This window comes from Tupaia chinensis, unplaced genomic scaffold (genome assembly GCF_000334495.1).
Source record: "Tupaia chinensis unplaced genomic scaffold, TupChi_1.0 Scaffold000288_2, whole genome shotgun sequence".
NCBI classification, from domain to species: Eukaryota; Metazoa; Chordata; class Mammalia; order Scandentia; family Tupaiidae; genus Tupaia; species Tupaia belangeri.
This window is the reverse complement of record NW_006159773.1, coordinates 4,015,161-4,030,026: the sequence shown is the minus strand read 5'-3', so window position 1 is coordinate 4,030,026 and position 14,866 is coordinate 4,015,161. Positions and strand designations below refer to the sequence as shown.

The following is a 14,866-nucleotide window of genomic DNA, read 5'->3' as shown; positions in this document are numbered from 1 at the left end:
CAGTGTATTTTGGATGGAAAATTCATTGGTGTGTTGTGATGGTGTATAGTGAATTAATGTAGAAAATAAAAATAAAAAAATTTAAAAAATTTAAAAAAAATGAGAAGACGGAGGCAGAGAGAGACAGAAAGAAGGATAGAGGGGCTCCCTACCACTCAAATTTGGGGGATAGAGGCTGAATTATCCGTAGAAAATCTTCATTTCTCTTTTTTTTCCCTGAAACCACTAGTTCTCAGGAGCCATGGAAAAGTCTTCTTCTGAAGGTCTTTCCCTTGCCTCTCCACTTGAGTTTGTGGGCTGGAGGCTGAACTATCAGTAGAAAATTCACTAGTTCCTCTATTGTGTCTTTATAGACAATATGTACCTAAATCTTACATTTTAAATTCAGTCTAAAAGTCTCATTTAGTCTATTTGTGCTAAGATAATTTTCCATATGTTTGAATTTAGTTATGCCATTTCAATGTTTATTTTCTATTTCTTTAATCTGCTTTGTTTTTATATTCCTCTTTTCTTTTGTTTAAAACAATTATTTTTCATATACCACTTTAATTTCTCTATTAAATTTATACCTCTATTATAATGTACATTTTTATTACAATACATATTTTAACTTCTCATGAACTATTTCAAGTTAATACTGATTCATTTTCTCAGTAACATATAAGAGCTTTGCATTGATATAGTTCCATATATACCCTATTTTTGCTGTCGTCCTATGTTTTACATAGGTTTTAAGTCAAATAATTAAGTTTCATATTTTTGCTTCAGTCACATATCTTTTAAAGAAATTTAAAAATGTATGTGTGTATGTATGTGAATAGATCTATGTATACGTCTACACATATATGCACATATATATGCATCACATATATGCACACACACACATGCATACATTTGTATATACATGTCTCCACATTTCCTGTGTTCATCATTCCTCCCTTTGTATCTAGGTAGCCATCTGGTTTCACTTCCTTTTAGCCTGGAGAACTCTGAGCATTTCTAGTAGTGCAGGTTTATTGGCAAAGAAGATTTTCATCTTTAGTTTATTTGGAAATGGCTTTATTTCACCCTCATTTTCAAAGAACTCTCTCTCTAGAGAGAATTTTTGACTGACAGGTTGGTTGGTTTGCTTTTCTTTTCCTTTTAGCACTGTCAATTTGTCATTACAATGTCTTGTGGTGTCCATTGCCTTTAATGAGAAACTAGTTGTTATTCATATCATTGTTCTCCTCTGTGAGTAGCTCTTACCTTACTGCTTCTAAGATTTTCTCATTATCTTCAGTTTAAAAAGTTGACTCTCATGTGTCTCAATTTATTTCCTTTAGCTTATCTTGGTCTATTGAGCTTCTTATGTCTGTAAGTTATCTTTTCACCAAATTCGAGTAAATTTGAGTCATTATTTTCTCAAAATTTTCTGACCTTTTCCCTCTAGTACTAAGAACTTAAATGCATGTTTCAGTGCTCAACTGAAGGACAGTTCTAAGAGTTTCTGTTCATTTTTCTTCAATCTTTTTGCTTTCTGTTTCTTTGGGTTGGATAGTTTCTACTGATCTAGTTGCATATTACAGTGATTTTTAAATTTGTCATCTCAAATCTGTTTTTGAAGCTAGCATATGTTTTTTATTTCATTTACTATACTTGAATCTATAAAATTTCCATTTAACTGTTATATTTTTCCTTCTCTTTTAATATTCCTATTTTCTTAGTCATAATTAATATATATTCTTTAATTCTTTGAACATCATTTTCTTTAATTTTTTAAAGGATATTTATAACTGCTTTTAGAAATCTGCTTTAAATTCAACACTTGAGCCCACTTAAAGCAACTTTCTAATCATTACCCTTTTTTCTAAGTGTGGGTGATACTTTACTGTTCCTTTCAAACTCTCATAATTTTTGGTTGAAAACTGGAAAAAAAACAGAGAAAATATTAAGTAGCGACTCTGGAATCTATTTTGTTCTTTTGAAAGCATTTGAATTTTTGTTGTTATTGTTAACTTTCCAAGAGTTGAACTGAAATTTCCAGCCTCTGATGTCTCTGTTCATTATTTCTTGCCTGACTCTCTAGGGAGTCTGCCCTGTACTTGCATGGTTTAGAAGTCAGGCAATAATCTGAGCAGATGTTATAGTTAGATGCTTCATCTAGTAAGCCTTTTACCCTCTGCTGCTGTATATAAATTATAATATGCATTCAGAGGTATAGAAAATTCATAAGACTCTCTGTTTTTCATTTTTTCTAAGCTTACTAATATTCAATAAGCATGCATAGCATAGCGGTCAGCCAAGTGTTTATTAAATCAGCCCTTCTACAGCTCTCTCACATCCTAAATCTCTCTCTCAAATTTCTAGCTGTTTATCATCTCCAGCTGATAAAGCTGCAGGTTTTCTATGCCCAAATTAGGGGATATAGGAATGCTCCCAGATTTTAAAATGTTGTAAGCTTATTGCTTATACTCAATGCAATAGTAATTTTTAAAATAAGTAAATACTTAAGTTGTTGCTTATCATTAAATATTTTCCAGTGGATTGAAATTATTATATTTAGTAATTTTGTTCAGTGTATAGTTATTTTTTTGAAATATTTTTGCTATAGGGCACATGATCTCAGTGGAGAGACAAGAGTCAGAGAGAAACCACCCCTCTGAGGGGATGGCCACATTGCTATTTCTTCTCCTCCACTGTCCTCTCCAGATTTTGGACACAGATGCATATGTGCCCAGTGTGAGTTTCAAGCTGCCAGGTCTGGGACTCAAACCACAGTCAATCATGTGGGTATCCAGTGACATAACCATTACGCCATCTACTGGTCCCAAAGTATAGTTTTGTTTTTCATTTTTTTAATTTTTATATTTAATCACTGTACATCACTACACCTTATAAAATTAATTTACCCAACATGAATACACTTCCCACCAGTCCTGTTGGAGAAATCATACATATTATCATCAAGAGACAGTCTTCTATTTCTGTGTCCCTCAAATGTCTTGTCTCTTTACTTTTCTCCTTGATTCCTTTCCTCTCCTTTCCCCTCATCTCCCCCCCTCTTCCCACCCTGTCTCCAGTGTCCACAACCATTTTCCATGCTTCTGTATCCTCTATTCTGTTTCTGTCATAGAGTGCAGACAGTCAGTATATATTAAGTGGAGACATACAGTGTCTCTCTTTCATAGCTTGGCTTGCTTCACTCAGCAGTAAACCATCCCTATTCATCCACTTTCTATCAAATGTCAGGGTCTTGTAGTTTTTTATGGCTGAGTAATATTCCTTAGTGTATATCTGCCACACTTTTTCAATCCATTCATCTATTCATAGACATTTGGGTTGGTCCCATGTCTTAGCAATTGTGAATAATGTCATAATAAACATGAACATGCACATACTTTTCCAACTGAGCATTTTCCTATCCTTTGGGTAGATACCAAGGAGTGGAATTGCTGGATCATATGGTAGTTGTATTTGTAGATCATTGAGAATCCTCCATATTATTCTCCATAGTGGCTGCACTGATTTATATTCCCACCCACAATGTAGGAGAGTTCCCTTTTCACCATAACTCGCTAGCATTTGTCATTTTTTTGTGTTCTTAATCTTAGCTATTTTTTTCTTTTTTTTTTCAGAGGTTTTTGCTATAGGGTGTGTGCACTCGCCAGACAGACACAGAGAGACAGAAAGCAAGAAATCACCCCCCCCAGGGGGGGATGGCCACGCTGCAATCCCTTCCCCTCCATTCTCCTCCTGGGATCTTGGGCATGCACACACACGCGCCCGGCGTGAGTTTTAAGCCACTGGGTCCGGGATGCAAACCGCGGTCTACTACGTGGGAGTCCAGCGACATAGCCATTATGCTAACTGCTGGTTCCCAATCTTAGCTATTTTGACTGAGGTTAGGTAGTACCTCATTGTGGTTTTGATTTGTAACTTCTTAATGTTAAGGAATGTTGAACATTTTTTCATATGCTTTTTGGCTATTCATAAGCCTTCTCTAGAGAGTTTTTTAGTTCCCTGTGTATTTTGGTTATCGGTCACTTTTTTGAGATATAGTTTACAAAAATATTCTCCTGTGTCTTTTTCTGTGCAGAAATTATGTAATCTGATGTAATCCCACTTGTCTACTTTGAATTATTACCTGTGCTTGGTGGGGAGGGGTCTTATTTAAGAAGTCTTTGCCTACTCCAGTGTCTCTCAGTGTTTCCTCAGTGTTTTCTACTAGTAGTTTTATAGCTTGAGGTCTTAGGTTTAGATCTTTGATCTAATTTGACTTGATTTTTGCTAATGCTGAGAGACAGGGGTCCAGATTCATCTTTCTGCAGATGGATATCTAGTTTTTCCAGCACCATTTGCTAAAAAGGTTTTCTTTTTCTCACTTGATTGACTGGTGCCCTTTGTCAAAAATCAGTTGGCTGTTTGTTTTGGGGTATATTTCTGAGGTCTCTATTCTGTCCCATTGATTCACCTGTCTAATTTTGTGCCAATAGCATGCTGTTTTGATTATTACAGTTTTGTAATATATTTTAGAGTCAGGAATTGTGATGCACCTTACTCCACTCTTCTTGCACAGGATTGCTTTGGCAATAAGGGGTCTTTTATGATCCAGACAAATTTTTTGATTGTCTTTTCTAGATCTGCAAATGTCTCTGGTAATTTGATTGGGATTGCATTAAATATGTAGATTAATTTAGATAGAATTGACTTTTTGATTATATTCTTCCAATCCAGGAACATGAGATGTCCTTCCACTTTTTTGTATCATTTCCAACTTTTTTATTTCGATTTTCATAGTTTTTCTTACAGAGGACTTTGACTTCTTTGGTTAAATTTAATCCTATATGTCTTATACTTTTTATGTTTATTGTAAGTAAAATTATTTTGTTCAGTTCTACCTCAGTCTCCTTGTTGTTTGTATATGGAAAAGCCATAGATTTTTGTGTGTTGATTTTGCATCCTGCCTCATTACTGTATTCATTTATCATTCTCAGGAGTTTTTTTGTGGCTACTTTGGGTCTTCTATGTATACAATTATGTCATCTGCAACTAGAGATAATTTTACAGTTTTTTCCTATTTGAATGCCTCTTATTTTATTCTCTTTTCTGTTTGTATTAGCTAGGACATCCAACATTTTTTAAATTTTATTATTTATATACATTCATTCACTATACATAATTTAGATTGTAAGGAGATTTTACCCAACATCAAGTGAGTTGAGAATACTACCCATGACATCAACAGGCAACAAACCATATCTGTGTCCCACAAATAACTCACTTCTTCATTTTTCCCAAATTTCTCTTTCTGTACTCTTCCCCTCTCCCACTTTCCTTCCACTTTGTTCCCAGTGTCCATAACAATTTTCAATGCTTTTATATCCTTCAGTCTTTCAGTCTCTACCATAGAGTGTAGACAGTTGGTATATGTTAAGCAGAGACACAATGTCTCTGTTTCATGGCCTGACAGGCTTCACTAAGCAAGAAATCTTCCATGTTTGTTCACTCTCTATCAAATGCCAGGGTCTTGTTTTTTATGGATGAATAGTATTCCATGGAGTATTTGTGTCACACTTTTTCAATCCATTCATCTGTTTGTGGACATTTGGGTTGGTTCCTTGTCTTAGCAATCGTGTATAATGCCACAATAAATATAATTGTGCAAGCCAGTTTCCAGCTGAGTGTTCTACTGTCCATTGGGTAGATACCCAAGAGAGGAATTGCTGGGTCAAATGGTAGTTCTATTTGAAACCCTTTGTTCTCTACAGAGGCTTGCCATTCCCACCAACAATGTGGGAAGGTTACCCTTTCACCACATCTCCACCAGCACTTATCATTTTTTTTTTAATCTTTGCCATTCTGATTGGAGTTAGGTGGTATCTCATCGTAGTTCTGATCTGCATCTCCCTCATGATGAGGATTGTTGAGTATTTTTTCACATGCTTTTTCACTTATTGTATGTCTTCCTTAGAGAGTTGTTTATTCACCTCATTTTCCCATCTTTTAATTGGGTTAATAATTTTCTTCCGGGTAAGTCACTTGAGTTCCCTGGGTATTCTGGTTATCAGTCCCTTATCTGAGACATAGTTAACAAAAATTTTCTCCCATCCTGAGGGTTGTCAATTTACACTAACTACTGTGTCCTTTACTGTGCAGAAATGTCTTAATCTGATGTAATCACAACAGTTTATTTTAGGGATTCTTGCCTGTGCTTTGGGGTCTTGCTTAAGAATTTGTTGCTTTCTCCAATGTCTCCCAGAATTTCCCCACTGTTTTCTACCAGTAGTTTTATAGTTTTCAGACTTAGGTTTAGATCTTTGATCCACTTTGAGTTGATTTTTGTTAATGGTGACAGATAGGGGTTCAGATTCATATTTCTGCAGATGGATACCGCAGATGTATACCCAGTTTTTCCAGCACCGTTTGCTAAAGAGGTTTTCCTTTTCCCACTGGATTGGCTGGTATACTTTATCTAAGATCAACTGACTGTATATTTGGGATTTATTTCTCTACTCTGTTCCATTGGTCCTTGTGTCTGTTTTTGTGTTAATACCATACTGTTTTGATTATCACAGCTTTGCAATCTATTTTGCTTCAGGAAATGAGATGCCACCCACTCCACTCTTTTAGTGTAGGATGACTTTTGTAATACAGGGTCTTTATAATATTTTGGGGGGAGGAGAGGTTTTTCGCTATAGGGCGTGTGCGCTCTCCAGACAGACAGAGAGAGACATAGAGACAGAAAGCGAGAAATCATCCCCCAGGGGGATGGCCATGTCAAGATCCCTTCTCCTCCATTCTCCTCTCGGGATCTTGGGCACGCACGCACACGTGCCCGGCGTGAGTTTTAAGCCACCGGGTCCGGGATGCGAACTGTGGTTGACTACATGGGAGTCCAGTGACATTACGCTACGTGGAAGTCCAGTTAGCCATTACGCTAACTGCTGGTTCCCGGTTTTTTTTTTTTTTTTTGAGAGTTTTTTGCTATGGGGTGCATGCGCTTGCCAAAAAGACAGAGAGAGACAGAAAGACAGAGAGAAATCACCCCCCGGGGGGGATGGCCACACCGCAATCCCTTCTCCTCCATTCTCCTCTCGGGATCTTGGGCACACATGCACACACACCCAGCATGAGTTTAAGCCACCGGGTCCAGGACTCGAACCGTGGTCAACTACATGGGAGTTCAGCAACATAACCATTACACTAATTGCTGGTTCCAAGGGTCTTTATGATTTCAGACAAATTCTATGATTGTCTTTTCTAGATCTGTGAAGAATGTCTCTTGTAATTTTATAGGGATTGCATTGAATATGTAGATCAATTTAGGTAGGATTAATATTTTGATTATATTAATCTCCTAATCCAGGAACATAGGATGTCCTTCTACTTTTTTTGTGTTCTTTTCTATTTCTTTTTTAAGATTGTCATAGTTTTCCTTATAGAAATCTTTGCCTTCCTTGGTTAGTTTTTCCTAGGTGTCTTATACTTTTTGTGGCTATGATAAATGGGATTACTTTTTTCAGTTCTGTATCTGTCTGCTTGTTGTTTGTATAGAGAAATGCTATAGATTTTTATAAGTTAATTTTGTATCCTATCACTTTACTATATGGATTGCCAGCATTATATCAAGAAGGAGTGGAGAAAATGGAGAGACTTGTCTTTTACTAGTTTTTACTGGAATAGTTTTCAGCTTTTCCCCATTCGGTATGATGTTAGCTATGAGTTTTTCATAGATGACTTACTGTGTGTTGAGAAATGTCCCTTCTCTGCTGATTATGCTGAGTCTTAATCATGAAGGGATGTTGTATTTTATCAAACAATTTCCTGCATTGTTTGATATAATCATAGTTTTTATCTTTCTTTCTGTTAATATGGTGTGTTACATTTTCTGGTTTTAGGAATGCTGAACCACCATTGCATCCCTGGGATAAAGCCTACCTGGTAGTGATGTATAATCTTTTTTTATGTTGTTGGATATGATTTGCTAGTATCTTGTTGAGAATTTTTGCATTTTATTCATCAGAGATATTGGTCTGTAGTTTTCCTTTTTCTCATGTCCTTGGGGATAAGAGTGATGGAGGCTTCATAGAATGAATTTAGGAGGGTTTCTTTAGAAATAGTTTGAGTTGGGAGCCAGCAGTTAGCGTAATGGCTATGTTGCTGGACTCTCATGTAGTCAACCATGGTTCGTGTCCCGGACCTGGTGCCTTAAAACTCATGTCGGGCGCATGTGTGTGCGTGCCCAGGATCCCGAGAGGAGAATGGAGGAGAGGGGATTGCGGCGTGACCATCCCCCCTGGGGGGTGATTTCTCGCTTTCTGCCTCTCTGTCTCTCTCTGTCTGTCTGGTGAGCGCACGCACCCTATAGCGAAAACCTCTCAAAAAAAAAAAAAAAAGAAATAGTTTGAGTAGAATGGGGTTAATTCTTCTTTAACGGTTTTGTAGAATTCAGAAGTGAAGCCATCAGGACCTGGGTTTTTCTTCGTTGGGAGTGTATTTATTACTGATTGAATCTCTTTTCTTGTTATGGGTCTAGTCAGTCTTTCTATGTTTTCCTGATTCAATCTTGGTAGAATATATGTGTCTAGGAATTTGTCCATCTCATCCAGGTTTTCTTGTTTGTTAATGTATAGTCTCTCAGTATCCTCTCATGATGTTTTGTATTTCTATTGTGTCTGTTGTAATATTGCCTGCTTTATTGTGAATTTGATTAATCTAGTCTTTTTCTCTCTTATTAATGAGTCTATCTAAGGGTGGATTAATTTCATTTTATCTTTTCAAAGAACCAGCTTTTGATTTCATTTATTTTCTTTATAGTTCATTTATTTCTGCTCGAATCTTTGTTATTTCTTTTATCCTGACATTTTTTTGAAATTTTTTTAGTTTTCTAATTCTCTGAGGCATGATGTTAGGTTGTCTATTTGCCACCTTTCCATCTTGTTATGTGCACTAATTGCTATGAATTTCCTTTTTATGACTGCTTTTGCTGTGTCCCATAGGTTATGGAAACTTGTGTACTCATTATCATTGCTTTCTTTTCTTTTCTTTTTCTTTTTTTTTTTTAGAAAGATTTTTGCTATAGGACAGGTATGTTGCTGGAGATACAGAGAGACAGAAAGCGAGAAATCATCCCCCAGGGTAATGGCCCTACTATAGTCCTTTCTCCTCCATTCTCCTCTTAGGATCTAGGGCACACACACTCACGTGTCCAGTGTGAGTTTTAAGCCACCAGGTCTAGGATGTGTGGGAGTCCAATGATGCAACCATTTTGCCATCTACTGGGACCTCATTATCATTGCTTTAAATGAATCTTTTTATTTCAGCCTTAATTTCTTCATTAGTTGTGCAGTCATCTAGGAGTCAGTTGTTTAGTTTCCATATGTTTGTGCATTTTCAATGTGTGGGTTTTTTTTTCTGAAATTAATATCAAGTTTAATTCCATCATGGTTGGAGAAGATGCTGTATATAGTTTCTATGTCTTTGAGTGTGTTAATGCTTGTTTTATGTCCTATCTTGTAGTCAATCTTCAAAAGAGGCTCCATGTGGGGGTGGAAAATGTATATTTCATTTTTGAGCGGAAGGTTCTATAGGGTTCTATAGATGTCTGTCAAGTCCATTTGATTTATGGTATCGTTTAGACCCTGTATCTTTTACTTTTTTTTTTTTTGTCTAGATGATTCTTCTGAATGAGATAGTGGGGTGTTGAGATCCCTGATGTTTAGTGTGTTGCAGTTTCTCTCTCTTTTTAGATCAAGCAGTCTTTTCTTCATATATTTGGGTGCTCCTGAGTTGGGTGCATAGATATTTGTAAGTATTATATCTTCTCAATGAATAAGTTCTTTTACTACTCTATAATGTCCTTCTTGTCTCTTCTAACAGTTTTTGTCTTAAAGCTTATTTTGTCTGAAATCAGTATCACAACTCTAGCTCTTTTTTGGCTTTCATTTGCATAGACTATCTTTTTCCAGTCCTTCATATTTAGTCTATTTGTGTCTTTATCCATGAGGTATATGTTTCTTGTAAGCAACAGATAGATGGTTTCTGTTTCTTTTTTTTTTTTTTTTTTGCATTCAGCCAATCTTTGTCTTTTGATTGGAGAATTTAATTCATTAACATTCAATGTTATTATCAATATGTCTGGACTTGTCCCTTCCATTATGTTAGCTGTTTTCTTGGTTGTTTTTGTTCTCTTATTTCTATCTGACTCTCTTTAGTTTTCCTGGTATAGCACTCCCTTCAGTACTTCTTGAAGAGCTGATCTAGTGTTGGTAAATTTTTTCAGACTTTGCTTATCCAAGAATGTTTTTATCTTTACTTCCCTATTGCCAGGTATAGTAATCTTGGTTGAAATGGTTTTATTTTAACACTTTGAATATATCTTCCAATTCTTTCTTTGCTTGCATTGTTTCTGCTAAGAGGTCCAATATTAGCCTAATGGGATAACATCTTAAATAACTTGACATTTCTCTCTTGCCATTTTTAGAAGCTTTCCCTTACCTGTGATTTTGGCCATCTGGCTATGATATGCCATGTCGAGGATCTTCTTGGCTTGGTTTTATTGGAGTCCTTTGTATTTCTTGGGTCTGAGTGTATAAATGATTCTCTAGATTTAGTAAGTTTTCTTCCAGAATTTCATGGAATAGATTATCAATGTCTTCATTAGATTCTTCACTTGCTCGGAAGTGAAGAATTATTCACCAATTATTCAGATGTTTAGGTGTTTAATGATATCTAGTATTTTATGTATATTATTCTCATTTGTTTATTTTTTCATTCTTTTTGGTGATTTTTTTTCTTGGTCAGAGGTTTTGTCTTCTAGATCTGAGATTTGATCTGTACAATGTACAATCTAATCTGCTTTTAATACTTTCAAGGAAAGTTTTGATTTCCTGTATTACAACCTTCATCTCTAACAGTTCTGTTTGATTTTTTTTTTTTAATGGGGACTTTTTTTTCTTTCAAATTGTGGAAGGTCTTCCTCATCTTCTGAGTTCGTTGTTTCTTTTCTTTTGCATCTCATTTAGTTTTGTCACTGTGAATATTCTGAATTGTGTATCTGACATTTCCACGAGTTCTGTTATACTCTGTGGATGATGAGGAGTTGTTCTTTTCCTTTGAAGGAGAGATATTTTCTTCGTTTCTTGTATTTCTTTTGCCTCTGCACTGGCTTCTGGTCATCTGATGGATTATTCATTTCTTTCTAATTTCTTGGAGTTAATTCTGTAATGTCAGGGAGAAAGATGCATTCTACTTCTCTGGTATTTTCTTCAAAGAGAGCCTTGTGTTCCAATCAGAGAATGGTATATGTAGCCAGTTCAAGGTGCTTGGTTCCTCCCCAGAGTTTCAGGGTCAGGTGTACCTGGGGCTAAGCTGGAGGATATAAGTAAAGGAAGAGATAAAATTCATGCCACACACAATGCATGTTGCATGGACCAATAAAATATAAAGTCTCAAAGGACACCAGGTATTCCAGAAGTCACTGGTGGGGCAAGGTGAGCCACAGTCTCTCTGCAACTGCATCTCCCTGATACTCACCCTGCAACCTGCACCATCATTGCTGGAACCAGATATTGCAATGGTGCAGGGGACAGGGAAGAATAGGATCCGCCAGATCCCAATGAACACATCTGAGAGTTCAAAGGCATGCGGGAGCAGGTGAGTCATAGTTTCTCTCCAGCTCTGTCTCCCTGATGCTCACCCTGCAACCTGCTCCATTGTCGCTGGAATCCTATAGTTATTTTTTACAGATAGGAATCATCTGACCTCTTCATGGTGTCATTACAGAGGTACAGTCCAGAGAATTATTTCAAGTTTGAAAAGAAATAACATATATAAATAACTGGGTATGTGGCTGACACATGATGGTGGTCAGTGAGTGATAACTGTTTCTATCATTATTATTTCTTAATAGACTCTGGATCCCTCATCAGGCCCTCAGTATCATTTGATCTTCCTCATTAAAACCAGGGCTTCCAAATTATGTGCTAAGAAATCCATCTTATCAGACTTCAAGGTGCCTACCTCCTCCATCTCGACAAGCATTTCAAATTCCCTATATTTACCCAAATGTCACATAGAAATATTTTCATTTTCCATGTGTGCCACAATTCAGGAAGCTCTACTGTAGGCCAGCCCGCAGTAAGGTACTTGTTGAGTACTCTGGATCACCTATTAATAGACCTTTCATAAGAAAGTTCTTTCTTTTCTTTCTTTCCTTTTTTTTTCCTCCAGAGGGAATGTGTGCTTGGCAGAAAGTGAAAAAAAGACAGAGAAAAAAGAGAAAGAGAGAAAACATTTCCTATTGGGCATGGTCATACTGTTATTTCTTTTCCTTCATTTCTCTCTCCTGTCGGATTTTGGCCTATACACATACCTTGTGTGTTCTTCAAACCACTGGGTCCTGGACTTAAACCATGAGGTCAGCCATGTGAGTCCAGCTACCACCAAGTCATAAGTTGTACCCACAGGAAAAGTTTTAAAAGAATTTTTTCAAAGTTCTCTAAACAGGAATTCATCTGCATATGAAACCATCTGTGTTAATCAAAGTTCTCCAAAGAAACAGAGCTAATAGGATATGTATAGATATATATAAAAGGACTAACTCACACAAACACAGAGGCTGAGAAGTCCCACAGTCTGCTGCCTATAATGTCAAGCTCTGAAAAGCTGGTGGTGTATTGAATAATTCCATTCCAAACCCAGAAAACTGAGAAGAACCAGGAGAACAATGGTTTAAGTAGTAATCTGAGACCAAAGACACAAGAGCAAAGAGAACTGATGTCTAAAGGCAGGCAAAGATGGCTGTTCCAGCTCAACCAGAGAGCAAATTCATCCTTCCTCTACTGTTTTATTCTATTCAGGTCTGCAACAAATTAGGTGATGCTCACCTATCTTGGTGAGAGTAATCTTAGCCTCCCAATTAAAATTCTGATACTTTTGTAAACATCCTCACAGACACACTGCAAAATATTTTTTACTTGTATTCTTTATTATTATTTATACATTTAATCTTTATACATCATTTAGTTTATAAAGAGATTTTACCCAACATGATATATGCTACACAGCAAATGAGTTGAGACTACAATACATGACATCACCAACAGGCAACAACAAACCACATCTGTGTAACACGAATCTCTTACTTTTCCATATTTTCCCAAATTTCCCTTCCTGCATTTTTACCAGTTCCGAATATCCCTTAACTCAGTAAAATTGGCATATTATATTAACATCACAAATCCATCCCCTGTCAACTTGTACCCACATATGTCTCCTTAAGTCATACTTAACCTCCAAAAGAAGACAGTAATGTCATAATTCTGTCTAGTATGCTACAAATATGCTTGTACAAACAAAACCAAACTATTTCATTTTCTAGAAGAGGAGTTAAAAATATTTGCTTGAGTGAGGTATACTCATTCTGATATCTCATAACTTAAATACTATAGAGTAAAAGAAACAGTATTTAAATACTGATAGTCAGTACTTGTTTAGGTTACATGATAAGGAAACAAGAGAGAAAAAAAAAGACATGTGATATAGATAGATAGATAGATAGATAGATAGATAGATAGATATTATAATATAGATAGGTATCAAGTCATGTGTCACTTAATGACAGGACTGTGTTCTGAGAAATGTGTCAGGTGATTTTGTCATTGTGCAAATGTCATAGAGTATACTCACACAAACCTTCAAAAGCTACTATACATCTAGGCTACATGGTATAGTCTACTACTCCTACACTATAAACCTGTACAACTACTACGGTAGATAATTGTAATAAAATGGAAAATATGAGAGGTTTTTAAAAATGTCATAGTAAATACATTTTATGAAAAATTATGCATGGATTTCAATTTTTTGCACCAAAATAAACTCATGTTTTAATTGTTTTTCTACAAACTTTTTTGAAGACCTTCTCCATATGTATAAATCTAAACATAGAAAAGATACAGTAAAAATACAATGTGAAAGATTTTAAGAGTGTACCTACCTGTATAGGGCACTTACCAGGAATGGAATTTGTAGGACTGGAAGTTGTTCTGTATCAGTCTGTAGGTGAATAGTGAGTAAGAGGGTTAGGACATTACTCACTCTGCATACTTTATTTAAAAATGTTCTTTCTTCGATACTAAATCAATTTTAACTTATGCTTTTTTATCAATTTTTTAAACTTTTACTCTTTTGTAATAACGTTTAAGACACACATTGTACAACTTCACAAAAATATTTCCTTATATCCCTATTATATAAGCTTTTCTGACTTTTTAAAATTCTAATTTTTAAAAAAACTGTTAAGAATTGGGGCCAGCAGATGGCATAGCAGAAGAAGACACAAACACATTAGCCTAGGACTACACAGGATCAAGAATATCAATAGCGCTGTCTTCCATCTTCATATTTTATCCCACTGGGTGGTCCATGATGAACAAAACAACACAAGATTAAATCAAGCACAAGAGAAAATGATGCAATTAAGTAAAGTGAGTTGTATGAGATTGTTGCTGACATCACACAGCCACTGTTACACAGTAAGCTGTTTTTCATAATTATAGTCTAAAATAATGATAAAAAGTACAGTAGAGTAATTATACAAACCAGTAACAAAAGTCATTTATTGTCCTTATCAAGTATTATATACTACACACAATTGTATGGGCTATACTTTTACAAGACTGGAGGCACAGAAAGTTGGCTTACACCAGCATCATAAACATGTTGTACCATGGACATTATCATGTCGCTGAGTCATAGGAATTTTCCAACTCCATTATAAACTTATGGTACCACCATCAAATATCCAGTCCACCATTTTTTTTTGGTCTAAATGTTTTTATTTGAAACAAATAGTTGAATCAAGGAAGAGCTTACTTTCCCT

At 35.9% G+C, this 14,866-nt stretch overlaps 1 protein-coding gene across 1 annotated transcript in view; it reads left to right on the top strand.

Annotated features, from left to right (window-relative positions):
• Positions 1 to 14,866, top strand: part of CPA6 (carboxypeptidase A6) — a 371,754-nt gene that overhangs the window by 47,166 nt on the left and 309,722 nt on the right. The gene's annotated exons all lie outside the window — the stretch shown is intronic.